General features: G+C 46.3%; 1 long non-coding RNA gene across 1 annotated transcript in view; it reads left to right on the top strand.

Annotated features, from left to right (window-relative positions):
* LOC149125071 (uncharacterized) overlaps window positions 1-22,296 on the top strand; it is a 37,435-nt gene extending 15,139 nt beyond the window's left edge. Inside the window, exon 3 of the long non-coding RNA XR_016212036.1 lies at window positions 22,119-22,296. This is a non-coding gene — a long non-coding RNA (uncharacterized LOC149125071). The remainder of the gene's footprint in view (window positions 1-22,118) is intronic.
* Window positions 22,297-23,656: the final 1,360 nt, after the last annotated feature.

Below are 23,656 nucleotides of genomic sequence, written 5' to 3'. Positions count from 1 at the left end.
CTGGGCCATCCTCCACTGCACTCCCTGGCCACAGCAGAGGGCTGGCCTGGAAGAGGGGCAACCGGGACAGAATCCGGCACCCCGACCGGGACTAGAACCCGGTGTGCCGGCGCCGCTAGGCGGAGGATTAGCCTAGTGAGCCGCGGCGCCGGCCGATAGTTAGAATAAGTAAGAAAAGAAAAAAGTAAGCATGCTATGGTTTGTTTTGGATATGCTACAGTTTGTTTTGGAGGTCCTTGGGTCTATGGGGCCACGCCCTTAAAAAGTAGTTCTCATGAGATACTTGGTTATATAAGCCTGAGTTGGGCCCAGTTGCTCTCTCTCTGCTTCCAGGCTTGTCATGTCTCCTTCCTCTCTATGCATCCCAACATCTACCACCCTCATGACATACTGAACTAGTGGGGCTGCCCAATCTTAGACTGTGAACCTCCAAAACTGTGAGCCAAAATAAACCTTCCTTCATAAGTAGATTCTCTCAGGCACTTGGTATAGTAACAAAAAGCTGGCTAATACAAAAAGCAAGATGATAAGGAGGCCATTAAGGTTAGAAATGTGTATTATGTAAAACTAAATATTTTCTGGAAGGAAAATCACAGATTTGCCTCTAATTGTTCTAATCGTGGAGACTTGATTCATAGGATTCTTTACAATAGAACAATTACTCAAGCTGACCCAATTATTCTTAGTACTGTGAGCAAATGGAAATATTCTTCAGCAGTTCCATAGAATAAAAAGATTTGGGGAATTTTCTTTTCTTTAGGTTATCTAGCCTAGCACAGACTAAAAAGATAGTCTTTAAGAGTTTAATTGGAATTCACTGTTCTAAGTCCATACTACAAGGTGTTAAACCTTTCATGATAGTCAATTGGCTGCTTGTCTGAAGGCCCAAGGACCTCCACTAGATCCACTTCCTAAATACCACAAATGGATCAAATCTCTGCCTTCTCATAATGGTACCATGCTGGGGCCAAGCCTTTAATACATAGGTCTTTGAGTGACACTAAAACTCAGTCATGGTCTACTGGTTGCCATGATGTCTCTGACAGGTGAAGGCTCATCATGATGGGAAAAGGTGGCTACTGGGGCCTTCACCTTTCTGGAGGCCTCCTCTCTGTAGTTTGGACCCAAGCATATCAGTGGCATAGTTGAAGAGGGTCCAGGTATTCCTTTTGTAATGTAAATCTTAAATTTTTAAAGGGGAATTTTTTTTTTTCATTTTTAAATTTTTAGTTGTTGTCAATTTGCTGGAAAGCCAGAGAAAGACAGTCACACACACACACACACACACACACACAGATATGAGACAGATCTTCCATCTGCTGGCTTACTTCCCCAGTGCCTTCAATGGCCAGAGCTGGGCCAGACCAAAGCCAGTAGCCTGGAACTCAAACTGGGTCTCCCACCTGGGTGGGACTCTAGCACTGAGCCGTCATCTGCTCCCTCCCAGGATGTGCATTAGCAGGAAGCTGGGTAGGAAGAGGAGTCAGGACTCAACCCAGGCACTCCAGTATAGGGTACAGGCATTCTAAATGGCCTCTAAACCACAGGGCTGAATGTTTACCCTACCCCAAGGAAGTTTTCATTCTTAGATATTTCCCATGCATCTTTTTTTTCTATTAACACAGATAATGAGGAGTAAATGCAATTTCCTAACAGCTAGTTCATTAGTACAAATACACATATGTATAGAAATATATTACTAACAACTTAAAAGTAATTCACCGGGGCTGGCACTGTGGCGCAGTGGGTTAACACCCTGGCTTGAAGCGCCAGCATCCCATATGGGCGCCGGTTCTAGTCCCAGCTGCTCCTGTTCCCATCTAGCTCTCTGCTAAGGCCTGGGAAAGCAGTAGAAGATGGCCCAAGTCCTTGGGCCCCTGCACCGGCGTGGGAGACCCGGAGGAAACTCCTGGCTCCTGGCTTGGGATCGGCACAGCTCCAGTCGTTGTGGCCATCTGGGGAGTGAACCAACAGATGGAAGACCTCTCTCTCTCTCTGCCTCTCCTCTCTCTGTGTAACTCTGACTTTCAAATAAATAAATAAATCTTTTTTTTAAAAAAGAAAAAGCAACTCACCTGCAGGTTGCCCAGTTGTCCTCCATGGGCATTAATATCTTAATATCACTGATGAGGAATCTGCTTCCCTTACGAAATGGTATTCTTAGGGTTTTCATTTATATCCCAGGTGAATTTTTGTGCTGCTGAACAATGTGTATGTTAAGCGTGTGTAGGAGCAGAGCATCAGCATGCATAGGAAATAATAAAAGCACAAGACAGAGAGATGCCCATCTCCTAGCTGACCCTTTCCCGAGGCCCCAGGGGCCAAGACACACTCATTCCCTCGACCTTGACTGCTCTGTCACTCAGTATCAATGTGAAAAGTTTTGACCTGCGAACTCAGGATTTCAAGCAGAAACTGTCTCCAGTGTGGAAGACACGTGTTCACAGTGTTGTGAAAACCTCAGCATCAAATTGGACTTTTGAGCACCTATCATATTCCCTTATTACTTTTTAAAAATAAATTTTAAGGGCTGGTGCTGTGGTGTAGCAGGTAAAGCCACTGCCTGCTGCACCAGCATCCCATATGGTGCCAGTTTGAGTCCCGGCTGCTCCACTTCCCATCCAGCTCTCTGCTATGGCCTGGGAAGGTAGTAGAAGATGGCCCTGTACCCACGTAGGAGAGCAGGATAAATCTCCTGGCTCCTGGCTTCAGATTGACCCAGCTCCAGCCCTTGCAGTCATTTGGGAAGTGAACCAGTGAATGGAAGACTTTATCTATCATCTATCTATCTATCTATTTATCTATCTCTATCTCTGTCTCTTTATGACTCTACCTTTCAAATAGATAAATCTTAAAAAATATTAAACATAAATTTTATTGTACATATTTGAGATTTAGAACATGATATTGTAGGATACATTTAGATAGCAAAATGGTTACAGAGTAAAGCAGAGTTCTTTATTTGTGTTTGACAAAAGCAGCTAAAATCTAACTTACTAAAAATCTCTGGCAGAACTTTATTGGATTTAATCATGTTGTACATTAGATCTGTAAACATATTCAAACTACTATGTTGTGGGGTCAGCACTGTGGTGTAGCAGGTAAAGCCACCACCTGCAGTGCCAGCATCCCATTTTGTCACAGTCCAAGTCCTGACTGCTCCTCTTCTGATCCAGCTCCTTGCTAATGCACCTGGGAAATCAGCGGAAGATGGCCCAAGTGCTTAGGCCCCTACACTCATATGGAGGATCCGGATGAGGCTCCTGACTTCAGTCTGGCCCAGCCCTGGCTGTTGCAGCCATTTGGGGAGTGAACGAGTAGATGGAAGATCTCTCTCTCTGTCTCTCTGTCTCTCTCTCTCTTTCTCAACTCTGCCTTTCAAATAAACAAAATAAACCTCTAAAAAAAGTTGGCTTCTGTCCCAGTGTCTAACTTATCTCCCACCTCTCTGCCTCTCAAATGAGGCTCAAGGAAAACTGACATTCCTAAGCATAAACCAAAGTTCTTGTTGGATTTGAAATCACATTCTGATTCTACTTGTTTTCATTCTGTGTGACCCCTAGCTTCTGTTATTCCTCCATAATCATGATTTCTGCATCCATGGAGTTAACTAACCAATTCATCCATGGATTGAAACTATCAAGCAAAAGAAAATTGAATATATACTAAACATGTACATTCCTATTTCTCTTGTCATTAAACAACACAGTATAACTATTTACATAGTATTTATGCTGTATTAGGTATTAAAAGTAATTTAGAGGTGATTTACAGTGTACAGTAGGATATATGTAGGCTATATGCAAATACCATGCCATTTTATATACCAGACTTTGGTATCCTCAAATTTTGGTATCTTCAGGTGGTTTTCAAATGAATCCCCCATGGATAACAATGGGTGGCTGTGAACACAAGGAAATATTATTCAGCTTAAATTGAGAAAGAGAGAGATTCTGCCATTCATAGCACAGAGATGTAAAACACTAAACTAAGCCAGACCTAAAAGGAAAGTAGTACCTGGTCTCATTAATATGTGTCATGGTAAAAAATGAAGAGCTCGAATACACAGAGACAGAAAATGGAACAGGTGGAAGGGGGGAAGAAAATAGGGAGATAGAGGTCAAAGGACACGGCATAGCAGATTTTTTTGAGATTTATTTATTTTTTAAACATTTAAAAATATTGCTCGGAGGAATATCTCAATCCTTGGCTTACAGTTCTTGTGTTTACCCTTCTGGTGCACTGTATTGTCTCAAGAGTTTTGAACACCCTCCAGCAGCCACTCCCACACCAAGTGATTGCCATGAGGAAACTGGCACCAGTGGCAACTGCTGAGGCTACACAACTCTGAGCTCCAGCACACCTATTGCTGCTGATAGCAACATCTCCCTGACTTTCTATCCAAGGACTGTGTCAACGATGATGACCAAAGGTACCTTATGTCATCTGGTCACACTCTCAGCTTGTTGGAAGAATGACCCAAAGCAGGGAGAATGGTTAAAGCAAAATTAAAGTGGAGGCAGAGCCTGAAGAATTTCTGAACACACCAACCCAGTTTGACCTGAAAAGTAGCCTTAACCTTGCTTACACTGTAAACATACATGAAGCTTAACTTGAGTCATTTCTGATAAAAAAAAAAATATTAGAAACAAAACCTCAGGGACCAGCGTTGTGATGCAATGGGTTAAGCCTCCTCTTGCAGTGCTGGCATCCCATTGTCAGAGGGCTAATTTGAATCCCAGCTGCTTCATTTCTGATCCAGCTTTCTGCTAATGCACCTAACAAGGTAGTAGATGATGGCCCAAGTACTTGGGCCCCTGTCACTCATGTGGATGGAATTCCTGGCTCCTGGCTATTATTGTGGCCATTCAGGAAATGAACCAGCAGAAGGAAGATCACTCTTCTGATGGTGAAGAAGAGCGTTGTAGCCTGAGGAACACTTTATGAGAAGAACTGAGCTCAAAATTGTTGATAATAAACCTGGATTCAATTCATGTCTGAGCATTTTTCTAAGCCTGGGACCTCTGGAATTCCTTCACTCCTCTGTCTCCTCAACTGTAAAACAGGGAGGGCAAAACCTGTCTTTTACTTTCATTGTATGTAGACTTAGGACAGTTCAACCACAACGTCCCAAATGTGCATTAAATATTTTTCTTAAGTCTCCAATGAGGTTTTGTAGCCCTATCTTGTTTATGAAACACTTGAGTGGATGGTAAACACCTGGGCTGGGGAAGCACACCACTTTCAGCAGCTAGAAAGCGTGCAATGATAGTAGTCATTATGGCACAGCATAGCAATTGTCTGCTAGGATGGTTGAAGGAAGTTATGGTGGGGGTAGAAGCAGGGCAAGACAATGACAGCTGGTTAGGTAAAGGGCTCTTTCTGCCCTTAGGGAGTTATGGCTCAATCCTTCAGATCAATATAAAGAAGATCAAATACTTCAAGGTGCCAGGGCTGGATAACCAACCAGTGAAGCAAGCAGGTGTTTAGTAAATGCTGCCATGCGGACCCAGACACACCTTGCTTGTATTTTCACTAAGTTTAAATGGTCCATTCCCCTCAAGGAAGTTTGCTTTTCCCATTTTTTTCCCTTGAAATACATTGCCATTACAAGCCTACTTTTTGCTTTCTTTTATTTTTAAAAAAGATGTATTTATTTGAAAGGCAGAGTTAGAGAGAGAGAGAGATCTTCTAACTGCTGGTTCACTCCCCAAATGACCATAAGGGCTAGGCCGAAGTCAAGGAGCCAGCAGCTTCTTCTGCATCTCCCTCGAGTAGTAGACCATCTTCTGCTGCTTTCCCAGGTGCATTAGCAGGGACCTGGATCAGAAGTGGAGCCCAGGGGCTGGCGCTGTGGCGCAGTGGATTAAAGCCCTGGCCGGAAGCACCAGCATTCCATATGGGCGCCAGTTCTGGTCCTGGCTGTTCCTCTTCCGATCCAGCTCTCTGCTGTGGCCTGAGAAAGCAGTACAAGATGTCCCAAGTCCTTGGGCCCCCGCACCCACGTGGGAGACCTGGAAGAAGCTCCTGGCTCCTGGCTTCGGATCGGCACAGTTCCAGCCATTGCGGCCATCTAGGGAGTGAACCAGCAGATGGAAGACCTCTCTCTCTGTCTCTACCTCTCTCTGTAACTCTTTCAAATAAATAAAATAAATCTTTTAAAAATAATAATAATAAGAAGAAGTGGAGCCCAAATGAGGTGCCCGTCACAGGAAACATCTTAACTCCCTGCCCCCTAATGCTGGCTCCTATTTTTTGCTTAATTGATTTAAACAGAAATATAGGTATAAAATGATTTCACTTTCTTTATAACTCTCAGAAAACAACTGTACAAAAATGATGATAAATGCCGAATTACAGTGTCAGTATGGAGAGACAGTAGGGCATGGTGGGTTGTTCAAGATTGGAATCATAGGTTGCCCCTAAAGAAAGGAGCTCTTGCCAAATGCAGGCTCATTGTTGGCAATCCATATTTTCTTTTTAAAAAAATGGTTAATTAGGGGCCGGTGCTATGGTGTAGCGAACTAAGCCTCTGTTTGCAGTACCAACATCTCATTTGGGTGCCAGCTCATGTCCTGGCTATTCTACTTCTGATCCAATTTCCTGCTGATGCACCGGGGAGAGCAGCAGAAGATGGCCCAAGTGCTTGGATCCCTGCACCCATGCGGGAGACCGAGAAGAAGCTCCAGGCTCCAGGCTCCAGGCTTCGACCTGACCCAGCCCTGGCCTTTGCAGCCATTTGGGGAGTGACCTAGCAGATGGAAGACCTCTCTCTCTTTTTCTCTCTCTAACTCTGACTTCTAGTTAATAAAAAAAATATTAAAAAATTTTAGTTAACTAATTAATTTGATAGATATCTTACCTGCTAGTTAACTTCCCAAATAACTGTACCATTCTCCTCCTACCAGAAGGACTAAAACTGGGAACCAGGACTCAATCTAGGACTCCCACGTGATTTGCAGGGACCCCCAATTACTTGAGGCATCACCACTGCCTCCTAGGCTCTGTCTTCAATAGCAGGAGGTTGTAGTCAGGAGCCAGAGCTGGGGATTGAACCCAAATACTTTGATGTGGGATGTGGGCATCTTAATTGCTAGGTTAAATACCCACTCTGTCGCTCCCCCTCTTCGTGGAGGAGCGACACTAAACCCTGCGCTGTTCTTTCGTCTGCTCGGCCCTCCCCGGGTTTGCTGCTGGTTCTTCCCGGGTTGGCTACTATCCCTTCCACCTCCGTGGAAGGGCAGTTCCCCCTGGCCGCATTCCCCACTTCCGCAGGGGAGCGGCACACCGCCGGCCGGCTTTCTCGGGGGGCTGCACAGGTGTTCCCCTTAGATGTTCCCCATAGATGTTCCCCATAGATGTTCCTGGTGCATGCCGTCTCTCTCCTCCTTTATAGTCCTCCTCCGCCAATCCCAACTCGGCTGCCCACACGCCGAGTACGCTGCTCTCCTCCAATCAGGAGGCAGCTGTGCGGAAGCTGTTTACTTCTCTCCCAGCGCCATATTGTGGGAGAGCAGATGCATAGAATAAGTCTTAATTCCAGTAACTCAGTCCAGTCCGGATTGCTCCCCACAGATCCCCCTTTCTTTTTATTTTTTGGCGTTGATACGCGCCTGTCTTCGGTGTCCCGCGGCACACACTCTGCTCTACTTGCTAGAGTTGCCACAGGCTCTTACAAGTCCTATCAGGCAAACCGAATCCGGGTCCTCTCTTCGCCATGTTGTGAGGAGGTTTTTAGGCGCTGATGCGTGCCTGTATTCGGTGCCCTGCAGCGCATGCTCTGCTCTGCCTGCAGGGGCTTACAAAACCTAGCAATCAGGCAAACCGAATCCAAGCCTTCTCATTGCCTTTTTGTGGGGAGGCCTTACTGATGTTAATTCATGCCTGTCTTCGGTGACCTGCGGCGCATAAGCTGCTAGCCGCCGCAGGTGCTCATCGTACTCATCGCCTCACTTAATCAGGCAGACCGAATCCAAGCTCTCACATTGCAGTGTTGTAGGGAGGCCTTTCTATTTCTCTATTTCTCTATCTCCGGGCATTCCTATTTCTCCCATTTTACTTCTATCTTCCAGCATTCCTATTTCTCTCACTTTGCTTCTAAACTTCTATTTCTCTTATCCCTGCAGCTTCCCGGCTGCGCCCGCCCCGAGGCTGCTTCTCGGCAGCTTCCCGGCTGAGCCGCTTCAGCCCGCGCCTCTTTCATCTGCGCAGCTTCCCGGCTTTGCGCGGCTTGGCTTCGCGCGCTCCGCGGTCTCCACGCCTTCGCGTCTGCACCACGGCCTCGCGCCAGCCCCGTTCCCTATCTATTCACGCCCCGTGCTCTCTCTGCACGCGGCGGCTTCCGCGAGTAACACAGCGTAGCTTACGTGTCCGCCACTAGCATTCAATCTAAGTTCCCCGGGCTAGCCTGGCGAATTCAACCCAGCATACGTCTCCGCCCCACGGTTTGGCTTCCCGTCCTTTGCTCCCCGGGCTAATCAGACGGATCCCAATCTGGCTTACGTTTCAGCTTCTGGTTTCAACTTTTCGCCCCCTATTCCCGGGCTAACTTGAGAACCCCAAAGTGGCTTTCGTATCCGCCTCGGCCTGCCCCCCACGGCTTCAATTTCCCTAACATTTTTCTCTACCCGGTATGTTTCCCCAAACTTTCCTCCAACGATATTCCTCCCTCATTTCTCCTGGCCTCTCCCCACAGTCCGCGTCCGAGTCTGTCTGTTCTAGCGTTCACTTTCGCTTTTGACCTTAGAGATTTCTCCCAGCTTCCCCCCATAGTCCGTATCCGAGTCTATGCCTAGGCTTTCAATAGCTTCTTCCGGCACCCTTTTTCGTCCGGCTTTTCCCTAGGCTGTTTGCTAATCTCTCTCTCCGATATTTTCCCAGTTCTTCCCGTTTCTTCCCTCCTAAGTTTGCTATCCGTCCTAGGTTTCCTATCCGAGTCACGGCACCATTATGTCGCTCCCCCTCTTCGTGGAGGAGCGACACTAAACCCTGCGCTGTTCTTTCGTCTGCTCGGCCCTCCCCGGGTTTGCTGCTGGTTCTTCCCGGGTTGGCTACTATCCCTTCCACCTCCGTGGAAGGGCAGTTCCCCCTGGCCGCATTCCCCACTTCCGCAGGGGAGCGGCACACCGCCGGCCGGCTTTCTCGGGGGGCTGCACAGGTGTTCCCCTTAGATGTTCCCCATAGATGTTCCCCATAGATGTTCCTGGTGCATGCCATCTCTCTCCTCCTTTATAGTCCTCCTCCGCCAATCCCAACTCGGCTGCCCACACGCCGAGTACGCTGCTCTCCTCCAATCAGGAGGCAGCTGTGCGGAAGCTGTTTACTTCTCTCCCAGCGCCATATTGTGGGAGAGCAGATGCATAGAATAAGTCTTAATTCCAGTAACTCAGTCCAGTCCGGATTGCTCCCCACAGATCCCCCTTTCTTTTTATTTTTTGGCGTTGATACGCGCCTGTCTTCGGTGTCCCGCGGCACACACTCTGCTCTACTTGCTAGAGTTGCCACAGGCTCTTACAAGTCCTATCAGGCAAACCGAATCCGGGTCCTCTCTTCGCCATGTTGTGAGGAGGTTTTTAGGCGCTGATGCGTGCCTGTATTCGGTGCCCTGCAGCGCATGCTCTGCTCTGCCTGCAGGGGCTTACAAAACCTAGCAATCAGGCAAACCGAATCCAAGCCTTCTCATTGCCTTTTTGTGGGGAGGCCTTACTGATGTTAATTCATGCCTGTCTTCGGTGACCTGCGGCGCATAAGCTGCTAGCCGCCGCAGGTGCTCATCGTACTCATCGCCTCACTTAATCAGGCAGACCGAATCCAAGCTCTCACATTGCAGTGTTGTAGGGAGGCCTTTCTATTTCTCTATTTCTCTATCTCCGGGCATTCCTATTTCTCCCATTTTACTTCTATCTTCCAGCATTCCTATTTCTCTCACTTTGCTTCTAAACTTCTATTTCTCTTATCCCTGCAGCTTCCCGGCTGCGCCCGCCCCGAGGCTGCTTCTCGGCAGCTTCCCGGCTGAGCCGCTTCAGCCCGCGCCTCTTTCATCTGCGCAGCTTCCCGGCTTTGCGCGGCTTGGCTTCGCGCGCTCCGCGGTCTCCACGCCTTCGCGTCTGCACCACGGCCTCGCGCCAGCCCCGTTCCCTATCTATTCACGCCCCGTGCTCTCTCTGCACGCGGCGGCTTCCGCGAGTAACACAGCGTAGCTTACGTGTCCGCCACTAGCATTCAATCTAAGTTCCCCGGGCTAGCCTGGCGAATTCAACCCAGCATACGTCTCCGCCCCACGGTTTGGCTTCCCGTCCTTTGCTCCCCGGGCTAATCAGACGGATCCCAATCTGGCTTACGTTTCAGCTTCTGGTTTCAACTTTTCGCCCCCTATTCCCGGGCTAACTTGAGAACCCCAAAGTGGCTTTCGTATCCGCCTCGGCCTGCCCCCCACGGCTTCAATTTCCCTAACATTTTTCTCTACCCGGTATGTTTCCCCAAACTTTCCTCCAACGATATTCCTCCCTCATTTCTCCTGGCCTCTCCCCACAGTCCGCGTCCGAGTCTGTCTGTTCTAGCGTTCACTTTCGCTTTTGACCTTAGAGATTTCTCCCAGCTTCCCCCCATAGTCCGTATCCGAGTCTATGCCTAGGCTTTCAATAGCTTCTTCCGGCACCCTTTTTCGTCCGGCTTTTCCCTAGGCTGTTTGCTAATCTCTCTCTCCGATATTTTCCCAGTTCTTCCCGTTTCTTCCCTCCTAAGTTTGCTATCCGTCCTAGGTTTCCTATCCGAGTCACGGCACCATTATGTCGCTCCCCCTCTTCGTGGAGGAGCGACACTAAACCCTGCGCTGTTCTTTCGTCTGCTCGGCCCTCCCCGGGTTTGCTGCTGGTTCTTCCCGGGTTGGCTACTATCCCTTCCACCTCCGTGGAAGGGCAGTTCCCCCTGGCCGCATTCCCCACTTCCGCAGGGGAGCGGCACACTGCCGGCCGGCTTTCTCGGGGGGCTGCACAGGTGTTCCCCTTAGATGTTCCCCATAGATGTTCCCCATAGATGTTCCTGGTGCATGCCGTCTCTCTCCTCCTTTATAGTCCTCCTCCGCCAATCCCAACTCGGCTGCCCACACGCCGAGTACGCTGCTCTCCTCCAATCAGGAGGCAGCTGTGCGGAAGCTGTTTACTTCTCTCCCAGCGCCATATTGTGGGAGAGCAGATGCATAGAATAAGTCTTAATTCCAGTAACTCAGTCCAGTCCGGATTGCTCCCCACACCACTCCTGTAATTTCTTAAGAAAAATGTAAATACAGGATTGTGCTCAGATTATTAAACAATAGCCAGAGATTAATTTTGTTTTTAAGCAAATCATTGTTAAGGTGAAACAAAATCTGTGCTCTGGGTTTGACTGTGGGGCCACTGGTTTGTAATCTTGGTGCAGGGGAAAAATGTCACTGAAGTCACTGAAGCGGTGGTTCACAGGTCAGACTAGCATACCTGAGAAAGCACACAGGAAAAGTGGAGAGTAGATTGGGCACTTGAAATGAATTTCCTTTTTTTCTCCTAAAGCAACGTGAATATCTATTTGAATTATTCAAATTTCAGAATTGTCAAACCCTTGCTTTAGTTTTTCAATTTTAATTTTTTAAAAAGAATTCTACAAATTAAAGGTGTACAGTATGTGTATCCAATACACATACACATACAAATAAAGGAGTAAAATAAGTGTATCAAATACAGTTTGATATGCATATACTTAGTGAAATGATTACTACAGTCAAGTTAATTAACATATCTCTTCCAACACAGTTATTTTTTTCTTTTTGTGAGAACAATTAAAAACTACATTGTTAGCACCCCTTCTTCTTTTTCATCTTCTTCCTCCCCTTCCCCCTCCTTCTCCCCTCCCCCCCCAGTTCTCCTTCCTCCCCTCCTTCTTTTTCTACTGATTTATTTATTTGATTGATTGATTGATTTGAAAGGCAGAGTTACAGAGAGGCAGAGAGGTCTTTCATCTGCTGGCTTTGGAGCTGAGCTGATCCAAAGCCAGGAGCCAGGAGCTTCTTCCCAGTTTCCCATGCAGGTGCAGGGGCTCAAGGACTTGGGCCATCTTCCATTGCTTTCTCAGGCCACAGCAGAGAGCTGGATCAGAAGTGGAGCAGCTGGGACTCGAATTGGCGCCCATATGGGATGCTGGCACTGCAGGCGGCAGCTTTACCCACTACACCATGGTGCTGGCCCCTCAAAATATCCACACACTGCAGGCGGGCGGCCTCATCCGCTATGCCACAGCACCGGCCCCCAAGCCCACCTCTAAGTCACTCCTGGGCAATGCAGCCCTGTTGGGCGAATGAGCTCACAGCCAGGGAGGCACAAAGGTCTATCGCCAAGCAAAGATGGCGTTTGTTTTTGTTCTGAGGGGGTTTGAAAAGATTCTGCCAATGATGACAAGGTGGTGTCACGTGGGGCAGAGTAAGGAAACACATGTGTGACTGTGGCCTTCGGAACATCTTCTCTGGCTTTTGAATCACTTTGATTTTCTCCAGGTAGTTTGTTTATGTCTAAGACACAGGCCCTTTCTTTAGATGTCTGCAAGGCAAGATCATTTTGGCAGAGTAAGGATGGGCTTATCAAGAACAGAACCTTTAGATTTGGGCGAACTGCCACACAGAACTGCAAACAGCTTTGATTTACTGAGCACGTGGTGTGCAGGGACACAGGCCAAGCCTTTCACAGTACTTAGGCCTTTTAATGCTCACACCCTCCTTGCTGTCTTGTCTTCACGCACAGATGAATAAACTGATATTCAAAGTGAGGAACTTACCCAAAGACAACCTCATACAATGCGGAATTCAAGACCCTAACTCAAGCGCAAGACTTCTAAGTAGCGATGTTTTGTTTCTCCCATGACAGCATGCATGCTACGTCTGTATTTCTCATTAATTTATTCACTCATTTAACATTTACAGATTCGTTGCCAGGTGAGAAAAATTTGTTCTAAATGCTAGCAATTCAGAGATAAAGAGCTTCATCTTATGCATCTGGGTGATTTATTATCAAATAAATCATAACCAGTGGTTGCCAAGTGTCATTTTACTGTGCCTTCTTCACCAGAAAAAAAAAAAAATAAATAAACCGGGGGTGAGGAGGAGGTGCTGTGGCATAGCAGGTAAAGCCGCCGCCTGCAGTGCTGGCATCTCATATGGGTGACAGTTCAAGTTCCAGCTGCTCCACTTTCCATCCAGCTCTCTGTTATGGCCTGGTAAAGCAGTGGAAGATGGCCCAACCTCTTAGGCCCCTGCACCCACATGGGAGACCTGGAAGAAACTCCTGGCTCCTGGCTTCAGATGGGCTCAGCTCCAGCCATTGTGGCCATTTGGGAGGTAAACCAGCAGGTGGAATATTTCTCTCTCTCTTTCTGCCCCTCTGTAACTCTTTCAAATAAGTAAATAATTTAAAAAATTGATGAACCCTCCCTATATACATGCCTCTTTTTGAAACTTACAAAAAACTTTAAAAGAAAATTATATACACATACTAATGTTGCATATTACATTTACTTTGCAAAACATTTAAAATAATCAAAATGTTTAAAACTTAGGAAAATATGAATTACAGCTTTTAGGTAAAAGTTGTGATATTTTCTTCATGCACATCAAACAGATACCTATATATCTTACTTGGACATTACTGAAGCAGATAATAGTTCTACATCACTCTTGAGGAATTCACACTCCAGTGGTTACAGGTTATGGAAGGATGCATCTAGGTCTACGTGGGGGAATCAGGAAGGGCTTTGTGAAACAGGTGGCCTCAGCACTGAGCCCTGCAGAATAAGAAGGCTGGCTGGTGGAAAGGATGAAGTTCATTTCGTGAAGAAAGAACAGCAGGTGGAAGGGTGGGAGAGTGCTGGTTCAAGTACTCTGCTTCTGATCCAGCTCCCTGCTAGTGTACCTGGGAAGGCAGTGGATGATGACCTAAGTGCCTGAGGTTCTGCCACCCACATGGGAGACATAGGTGGAGTTCCAGGCTCCTGGCTTGAGCCTGGCTCAGTTCCAGCTGTTGCAGACAACTGGAGCAGTGAATGAGCTGATCAAAGATTGTGTGTGTGTGTGTGTGTGTGTGTGTGTGTGACCCTGTCTCTTTCAAATAAATAGATATTAAAAAAAAAAAAAAACAAGCAGAAAATTATGACATTATGAAGGCCTGGTGTGTGGGAGCACAATTGTTAGGTAGGAAGTCAGTTATATGTGTGTGTGACATAAAGGCCTAAAGAGAAGACATCTATGTCCAGCATATGCTGCATCTCAAAGTCATCCTGACAGTGTTTCAGGGGCAGCTCGGTATTCACATCCTGCCCTGCCCTGCCCCTTCTACCTGATAACCTGCCAGGTGGGGGTCCCCACCCCTTCTGCCTGACAAATCTTCCACAATCTCCCAGGTGCAGCCCAGTATCTGCATTTCAAACACCCTGCTGCCTTCCTCCTGTCTGATAATATTTGCATCCATAAAGTCCATTGTTTCAGGCCTTCAAGAGAGAAGTTTTTCTATTTACATCCAAAAAGCCCTTTGTTTCAAGAGGAGCAGAGGTCTCCTTAAAAACCCCCAGCCTCAACTGGACTGCGTGCTCAGCCCTCTGCCTTTCTGCTGAGCCACCCGCCTGCCTGGCCAGTTGTAATCTTTCCACTCAATCATGTAACCTTGCTCACCCCACCCCACCCCACCCCACCCCGTCCGAGCGATGGCACTCTTTCCCAGGTCCTGTCTGGAGAGGTGCCCATCCATCCTTACGGATGTCCCTGCCCTAATAAGCCTTGCTGTTTTACCTCCCACTACTCTCTGTCTCACGCCTGAATTCTTTCTTGCGGGAGCGAAGATAAGAACCCTGCAATTTCTCTGGTAACACAATGAAAATTGAGTGCGGGGGGCCAGTGCTGTGGTATAGCGGAAAAAGCTACCACCTGCAGTGCTGGCATCCCATACGGGCACCAGTTCAAGTCCCGGCTGCTCCTCTTCTGATCCAGCTCTCTACTATGGCCTGGGAAAGCAGTAGAAGATGGTCCAAGTGCCCCTGCACCCGCATGGGAGACCCAGAAGAAGTTCCTGGCTCTTGGCTTTGGATTGACCACTTGGGGAGTGACCCAGCAGATGGAAGACCTCTCTCTCTCTCTCTCTCTCTCTCTGCCTCTGCCTCTGCCTCTTTGTAACTCTCCTGTTTAAATAAATAAATATATCTTTTTTAAAAAATTGAGTATGTCACTAGAACACTGGGTGTGGGGGAAACAGCTGGTGACGTTGTTTGGGGTCAGATAAGGCAAGGCTTAGGTCTTGGACTTTGTACCATAGGTAACAGGGAGCCTTTAAGATACTAGAGTGTAGGGAAGGTATTGCCCTGACCTGGGGACAGTGTAAGTAAGGTATGAATTCCTGTATAGTGAAAGGATGGGTGGTGGACATAGGCTCCAGCACTGAGTGTGACTGCTCGGAGAGCAGAGACTTCATTGTTGAATGATGTGGGTCTCAGGAAGAATCGACTTGCTGCTTTGTTTGTTTGTTTGTTTTTGACAGGCAGAGTGGACAGTGAGAGACAGAGACAGAGAGAAAGGTCTTCCTTTGCCGTTGGTTCACCCTCCAATGGCCGCCGCGGCCGGTGCACCACGCTGATCCGAAGGCAGGAGCCAGGTGCTTCTCCTGGTCTCCCATGGGGTGCAGGGCCCAAGCACTTGGGCCATCCTCCACTGCACTCCCTGGCCATAGCAGAGAGCTGGCCTGGAAGAGGGGCAACCGGGACAGAATCCGGCGCCCCGACCGGGACTAGAACCCAGTGTGCCGGTGCCGCAAGGCGGAGGATTAGCCTATTGAGCCACTGCGCCGGCTTTGGACTTGCTGCTTTATGAGTGGAGTGGAGAGTTGCCTGCTTCAGGAGTGGCTGAGACATGGGAGCCCAAGGGAGAACAGGTTTCAGTGACCTCTTGGGAGAGTGGAGGAAGCATGGCTTCCTGCAGCAGATAACCTACTTGGAATCCTTGTGGCACCACTGTCTGCCATGTATTGTTGTAAGCCACAGGCTTTTGCTTTGACCTACACTGCTTTCCTCTCTACAAGTGGGCTGACAAACAGACTTTGTAGGATTGTTTTAAAGATTCAGTGAGAGTTTTACTGATATGACTCTCCACCCATCCCTACCTAGTACCAGATATTTCTGGCTTGAGATTCTAGAGTGATATTAGAAGGTCACTGGCAATTCAACTTTAAAAATCAACAAATTACTGATGACCATATTTCCATATTTTGAATCTAAAACAACAGTACTGACTAAGCTTCAGCCCATGGGAAACCACTTCAGGAGAGGGGAACAGACAACAAGAGACTAAGGAAATTGTAGTCTGTGAATATCGCTTGCTCTTGTCCTCCAACCCAGTGGATCAAGCAATTTCAATGATGGCAGGTAGCTATCCGAAGGATGGGACCTGGGACGAGATGTACCAGAATGATTGCTGGGGGACTGGTGGCAGTGGGCGTTAGGGAATTAGAAACAGGGAGTGGTTGTGAGCAGATTATAAAACTCATTCAATCTGCACCGCAGGCTTACTTGGAAGGACACAGGCTAAGGCCTGAGCTCATGATGAGTACCAAGAGGATAGGAGAGTGAGGAAAGACAATGCATGGAACGGCTCATTTGCTGGAAAACAAAACTAATTTGCCAAATAGGATAAGAAATTATGAATAATAATATCAAAGAGATAAATGGGAGGCGATTGATGTGGCATAGTGGGTAAACCCACCGCCTGCAATGCCAGCATCCCATGTGGGTGCCGGTTCCCATGCCGACTGCTCCACTTCTGATCCAACTCCCTGCTAATGGCCTGGGAAAAGCAGTCAAAGATTGCCCAAGTGCTTGGGCCCCTGCCATCCAAATGGGAGACCCTGATGAAGCTCCGGGTGCCGGGCTTCAGCCTGGCCCAGCCTCAGTGGTTGTGGCCATCATGCCCTCCCCCTCTCCTCATCTCTCCCTTTCTGTAACTCTGACTTTCAAATAAATAAATAAATAAATAAATCTTTTTTTAAAAAGAGAGATAGGTGCCGGCGCTGTGGCATAGCAGGTAAAGCCACCACCCGCAGTCCCAGCATCTCTTATGAGCGCCAGTTCGAGTCCTGGCTGCTCCACTTCCAATCCAGCTCTCTGCTGTGGCCTGGGATATCGGTTGGGGATGGCCCAATTCCTTGGGCCCCTGCGCCTGCGTGGGAGACCTGGAGGAAGCCCCTGGCTGCTAGCTTCAGATCGGCGCAGCTCCGGCTGTTGTGGCTAACTGGGGAGTGAACCAGCGGATGGATCCCTCTGTCTCTCTGCCTCTCCTTCTTGCTCTGTGTAACTCTAACTTTCAATAAATAAATAAATCTTTAAAAATAAAAAAAGAGATAACGGGGAACATTAGAAGCAGTACCCAGCAATTAAAAAAAAAAAATGGTAGGAAACATTGAGAATGGCAATGCTAAAAGTGAATTAAATAAAACACAACAGGTGCGTTAAAAGGCATAATAAATAAACACACTTAAAAACAAACACACTTAAAAAAAATAAACACACTTAAAAACTTGGTTTTCATAGGAAGAAACCATTGGTGTTTTGTGAGTCTGCCAGAGGGATGATTTCCGGATTGCAGTAGGTGGAGAAATGAGTCTAGGAGAGCATGAGAAATTCCAAAATTTCTGCAGCTTTCCTTTGCACATTAGGCTCCTGCAAACAGGCACTGTATCCTCCACATGCCAACATCCACTCCTGCCTCCTCCTCTGCCTCCTTAGTCCTGTCCCACGAGACACCTGCAATCTCTTCATCTATTGCTTTCCTTCTTTGGCTATCATGGTTCAGGATCTCACTTGTCTCCTACAGACTAAAAAACATTTGTGTTTACCTTATTACAGTCAGGTGATTTTTTAGGGATGACAGTTGAATATCAATATCTGTCATAGTGAAGCTAGAAATTTGGAATATAGCTACTTAGGTTCTGCCTTTTGTATGCAACATTATGATACAGTCAGTTTTTCATTTTTTAAAGTTTTAAATGACTAGCATTTATCATGTGGCCATACAAATTGCCATGTAACCACTTTTTGTTGTGTTCAGACACAGCGATTTTTCCCTGTTTGGGAAGGACTTAGTGTTACACAACACCCAGAATATGAGAGTACTTCACAAGTCTGGGGAAGACGGAATTGAAAGGTACATTTATTTTGGTGCAAAAAGTTTTTGAAACCCATGCACAAGTTTTTCATAATAAGAATTTTCCAGAAACTTTTTTGAAGACCCCTCATGAGACAGATGCATTACAATCATGGTCACCTTCAGGAAACCCATAAGATTCTTTACACCATCCACACCCCAGGGTGCCACACTCTGCAATCAGGATGGCTGCCCTGGGCCCTGCCCTGTGTCATAGTTCAGGTCCTGAATGTCTTGCTGACGGGTTCCAGCTTCGAACAACTGAACTCATTGTCTCCCCGCCCAGTGCTTCCCACTGACTCTTCCCAGTCCCTTTTCCTCCCGTGAGAAAACTCTCTTTCCTCTGCAGTCCTGGTCGGGGCTGCGTTCTGGACACAGATCTGTTCTTCATCCTAAACATCTCCTTCCTTTACCCATCCATCATCGAAAGGGCCACCGAACCCCTCCCCTTCTGCCTCGCCTTCCATTTCAGTGTTGTCACCTTGAATCAGATGAGAGAACGATGTTCGGAGAGAGAAGTTACTGCCCAGGGCCCAACTTCTGGGAAACAACGCTGAGAATGTTCTTCACCTCAGAGCTCCAGCTCCATTCCTTCCTTTAAACTGGGCTCTTGCAATAACCTTTCTTTTAAAAAAATATTTATTTATTTTTATTTATTTATTTGAGAGGTAGAGTTACAGACAGAGGGAGGGAGAAACAGAGAAAGGCCTTCTATCCACTGGTTCACTCCTCAAATGGCTGCAACGACCAGAGTTGGGCCAATCCAAAGCCAGGGGCCAGGAGCTTCTTCCAGGTCTCCCGTGTGAGTGCAGGAGCCCAAGGACTTGGGCCAACCTCCACTGCTTTCCCAGGCCATAGCAGAGAGCTGGGTTGGAAGAGGAACAGTTGAGACTCCAGCCAGCACCCATATGGGATGCCAGTGCCACAGGCGGAGGCTTAGCCTCCTTTGCCACAGCACTGGCCCTGCAATTACCTGTAGATCTGGAAGAGCCACTCTTTCCCTGACTTTGATCTTGTATTTTATGATTTGTCTCCTTTTGGATCTGGGCTCACTCAACTATTGATTACACAGAGTTATCAAATCCTTGGATTTGGCCGCACCGTTGCTAGGTTCTTTACGGACTCTGGAAATCTGCCCTGTACTAATTGCCTTGTAAAATTACAGGGCCGATTCTGAGCGAGTGATTCTCTCTGGTGCTCCCAGGTGACAGCTCAGTGGAGAACTGCCTGGAGAGGCTGAACCAGCAGCCTCTGATACTTCAGGACTTGTGTTAATGTCCTGTGACTGCTGTATCAATCACCAGAGACTCAGTGACTTAAGCTAAGCGATATTTGTGCTTTCATAGGCACAGGGGGCAGAAGTCCAGGAACAGTGTCAGGAGGTTGGTGTTGTGACACAGCGGGCTAAGTTTCTGCCTGTGACACCAGCATCCCACATGAGCAACAGTTCAAGTCCTGACTGCCCCACCGTGGGTCCAGCTCCTTGATAATGAGCAGGAGAAAGCTGCAGAAGATAGTCCAAATCCTTGGGTTCCTGAAACCCATGTGTGAGTCCCGGATCGGCGTTCCAGACTCTTGGCTTTGACCTGTCCCAGTCCCGGCTATTGCAGCCATTTGGGGAATGAACCAGCGAATGGAAGATCTCTTTCTCTCTCTGTCTCTGCCTTTGTCTTTCTCTGTATCTCTGTTCTTAATTTAATCACATCCTCAGAAATTCTTTTCCTGTATAAAATATTATATTTCACTGAATACAGGTTTGTAGATTAAGGTCTGGTATCTTGAGTGGCTGTTATACAGCACATTATAGTAATCTTTCCATTATCTGTACAATGTTCAGATTTTATGTGATGCAAGCCACAGGACACTTCTTCCTAAACTTAAATTTTTGTTTATTTTGTTTTATTTAGAGAGAGAGAGAGAGAGAGAGAGAGAGAGCAAGTGAGCTCTCATTTGCCAGTTCACTCCCCAAATGCCCACAGCAGCTAAAGCTGAGCCAGGCCAAAGCCAGGAGCTGAAAATTCAATTCCGATCTCCTTTGTGGGTGGGAGGTGACCCAAGTCCTTGATCCATTACCTGCTGCCATCATGGAATAGAGCCCGGAGCTCTCATATGGCATGTGGGTGTCCCAAGAGCTGCATTGTAACTGCGGCACTCCTATGCCCACCCACTCCTCCCCCTCTCTCTTTTTTTTGCATGAAAGAGAATGAATATATTTGGGGGGGGGGAACAGATTTTGAAATAATTTTTTTAAAGGAAATGGGCTTACACATGTCAGATCCCTTTTTCCCTTCCCTGTAATATCAAACAGTTGGAAATTCGGCGTTGTGGAGCCATGGCTCATGAATAAACGGAAACTGGAATGCTTCATCATTTCATTGATATTCAAAGTTGCCAGGTAACACTAAGTGCATTTCTCCTGCTTTCAATAGAATAGATTTGCTTGAAATAGCTTATTTCCCAAAGGGGAGTAAGTTTCGTCATGTCACTGTGTGATTTTGGGTGTATGAATGCAATATACTCATATTAGGATTTGACACGTTGTCTGTGATAGGGGCTGCAGAGGAGCCTGCTCAGCGCCATTCCAGCTTCTTCCTAGAACGCCTGGATGTAGACTAGAGGCTGGAAAGCTGAAAACGACTTGACCACGCTCCTCTCTGTCTGGAATCTGGATGCAAATGAGTTCTGTCTTTTAGATGTCGTGATGCACTTGGAAGGAGGATAGCGGCTGGAGGCCGTTCTCCTGCCCTGCTTGGCTCTTTCCTGCTTTCTTGGGCAGCAGCCTTCTGTTGTCTACTCTGCTTTCAAGGAGTTAAGATGCGGTTGTGGCAGAGGCAGCACGGGAGCCACAGTGAGTTGATTCCACCGTGGCTGTGCCTGGAGAGGAGTTGCCGCTGTGTGCTTTGGACCGGATCAGTGGCGTCCCCAGGGATTCTCCTCTAGCAGATTCCTTCCGTTGTAGTGCACCAGGAGACAACGGCTCAGCTTACAGGTCACACCAGAAGTGTGGTCAGAATTCAATTCCCTGTGTTCTTCATTCTGCTTAAGATACCTGCAGTGGTTGGAGTGTGTGCTTCACGGAATACTGATGGCACTGTCAAGGGGCAGGAAGACGGAGGTCAATGCCACTTTAGCGTTCTGTAACCTAAGCTCCTAAGTTTTAGGAAATGCCATATTATTCCTTTTGTCACACCTCCCCCATTTTCTTTTCATTTATGAAGCTTCAGTTAAAATATAAAAATATGGGATACTAATTTTTCCAAAGTAAAATCCTTGATTTTTTTTCCTCTCTAAAACATATAGTACAAGAATTCTCAAGAAAAAAGAAAAAAAACCATGATAAATTGGAAAATACGTATTATGATTATTACACATTATGTGTAATATCATGCATTAGCTAAAATCAGGCCAACATTAAGACTTTTAAAGCTGAGATGGCTTGTTTATTAATTCAAAACACTTTCAGCAGATGCTTTAAATAGCAGTTATTAACTTTAATTACATGCATTTACTGGTAAACATCATGTAGATTTCTGGTTGTTTTTGGGTACAGTAGACTAGTTGGCTTAATATTAAAATTATTCTATAGCAGAGTTTCAAATCTGAGATTAACATGGACTTTGAAATATATGGAGTAATTTGAGATTCTCTAGGTAGATTCCTCTACTACCAATGATCCTCATTAAAATTGACTGAAGCATCATTATTAACAATTAACTACTTTATTCTACACTTTGCTCTTTAGGTATTATGCTAACATATGGGGTATGGTGAGGGTGTGGGGGAGGAATCTATTAGATTAATCTATTAGATTAATGTTGAGCAATTGTCCACATTAGGTTAGAGTAGGCTCAGAACTAGTAACGAATATGAAATATTCCAGGTGAATGAATCACTTGGACAATGGTATATCCTTCTTCTACAGGTGCTGCTTCCTGAAATGTGGTAGGCCACGATGTGTCTAAGAGGAAACAAGCCGATGGTCCAAGCAACTGGGTATGCATGGCAGAATAGGAAGACTCTGGTCTTTGATGACTATTAAATTACTTCTCTATGTTCTGTGAGCAAATAAATAATCCGAAATGTTTGAATACATATAAATACATCCATTTCTTCAACTATGCCTGTATAGCTTCTTAAACCAAAAGTTACTACATTCTCATGTGGGATTTATAGTGTTCTACCGACATAGTACATTTGACAACCACATAGTGATGGACGGGGCAGTAATCGGATCTACATGGTTGTAAGGGTTCCACATTTTGTGATATTGACTCTAGGTAGAATGCAAAATGTTGAGGATGTATATTTTAGTCTTTTATCATAACTAGTAAAAGTAGTGCATGAAGTTTAATAAATCTTTTTTTAAAAGATTTATTTATTTATTTGAAAGGCAGAGTTACAGAGAGGCAGAGGCAGAGAGGGAGAAGTCTTCCATCTACAAGTTCACTTCCCAAATGGCCACCGTGGACGGAGCTGGGCCAATCTGCACGAAGTTTAGATAGACTAAAATTGCATTCTAACATATGTTCAGTTAGTCCAAAGTAGTCAACAAACATAAGCAACAAACATGAAACAGAAAAACAAACAAAAAACAGAGGGAATAAATAAAAATAATGAAATAGTTTACACAGACCAATGTTAATAGTCTAAATACTCCAGCTAAGAACAGGGATTATTAGAATGAGTTAACAAAGAATGGTCAATTACAAGCCTTTGACCACAGATGCACTGTAAATATAAAGACACAGACAAGTTGAAAGTATGTGCATGGGGGCTGGCACTATGGCACAGTGGGTTAAGTCATTGCTTGCAACAATTGCATCGGGGTGCCAATTAGACTCTCAGCTGCTCTGCTTCTGATCCATTTTCCTGCTAGTGCATCTTGGGGATCAGTGGATGATTGCCTAAGTGCTTGGTCTCTGACACCTATGTGAGAGAAACAGGTGGAGTTTCATGCTCTAGGCCTGAACTGCTCCTGGCTGTTGTGGGCATCTGGGGAGTGAACCAGTGGATAGAAGGTATTTCTGTCTCTCTCTTGCTCTCTCTCAGTTTCAAGTGCATGAAAAATAAATAAAAATAAACAAACATTAAAAAAATAAAAAATCCCTCCTTCACGAAAGAGGAAAAGTTTGAGTTAGAAATTTTCTTTTACAAATATCTTCTATTTTCCTCCAGAAGTCAATCCTGAGACAAGGATTTGAGAAGTAATTCAGGCAGGACTGTTAAGGGAAAGGAAAACGAGCTGAGGAAGGAAAAGAAGCCAATGCAATGTGTATAAGGAGCAGCCAGGGCTCAGACTTACAGGGGGCCGCTGGAGACAGTGAACGTGTGTTCTCATTTGTCCCTTCTGAGAAGTGAAGAGTTGTGATCTTTATCTACCAAAGTTTTTGTCCTTGATTGAAAATTGCTCTGGATGCATTAACTCTAGCACTTCTGGCCTACTCCTCAAGCTGGGCGTAC

Source organism: Oryctolagus cuniculus, chromosome 8, assembly GCF_051225735.1.
Source record: "Oryctolagus cuniculus isolate XC-2025 breed Fujian yellow rabbit chromosome 8, ASM5122573v1, whole genome shotgun sequence".
Classification (NCBI taxonomy): Eukaryota; Metazoa; Chordata; class Mammalia; order Lagomorpha; family Leporidae; genus Oryctolagus; species Oryctolagus cuniculus.
The sequence above is the reverse complement of the archived record's forward strand: the minus strand, read 5'-3'. Positions and strand labels throughout refer to the sequence as shown.